This window comes from Sinocyclocheilus anshuiensis, unplaced genomic scaffold (assembly GCF_001515605.1).
Source record: "Sinocyclocheilus anshuiensis isolate Anshui unplaced genomic scaffold, SAMN03320099.WGS_v1.1 scaffold2490, whole genome shotgun sequence".
Lineage (NCBI taxonomy): Eukaryota > Metazoa > Chordata > Actinopteri > Cypriniformes > Cyprinidae > Sinocyclocheilus > Sinocyclocheilus anshuiensis.
In genome coordinates, this window is record NW_015555992.1 from 296 (window position 1) to 997 (window position 702).

A 702-nucleotide genomic window follows, 5' to 3' on the forward strand; every position below is an offset into this window, starting at 1 on the left:
GGCTGCTTGAGGGAATCCCGGAGCTTTCGGATTGGTCGCTGAGATGACGTTTGGGTGACGTCCTTTTGGGAGAGCCCTCATTGGATTGGTTGGTCTCTTGATGATGCAGAGGGTCAAAATTGCATTTTAGCAGTTCTGCTAAAAAGTCTGAGTTTGCGAGACTTTAAGTTCTTTGAAGATCGCGAAGTTTCAACTGAAGTGTTTGAGTTTTAGATGACCGGTCGCTTTGATGGTAAGCGTGTGAGCACAATTTGGAGTGCTCGTACCAAGACGAAAAGCGAAGAGCAAGCAAGCAACGAGGACTTTGTGTCCATTTTTAAGCAGGCTGACTTTTGTCCCTCCCACAGGTCGTTGTTCCAATCAGATAGTGGCTGCGGGGCTTAGCCACGCCCTGTGTGGTTCCTTTTTCGTGCACAAGTCACATGCTGCTCCCGTGGGTCGTACTTCTGGAAGTTTTAAATAACTTCTGATAAAAGTATTATCACCAGAGAATGATACAGAATATAAAATTTTCACTAACACCAATGTTCGGCAAATAAAACAAGCTTTCATTCAAGCTCAATATCGGGTAGTTTGCATACACATTAATCGTAATAACTAAAAGGAAAAGTTATAAGGCAACATTGGTTAAACTTGCACCGATTACAGGAAACACATCACACATCATCAGACATAAACATATTATTTGTGAATATATTGCTC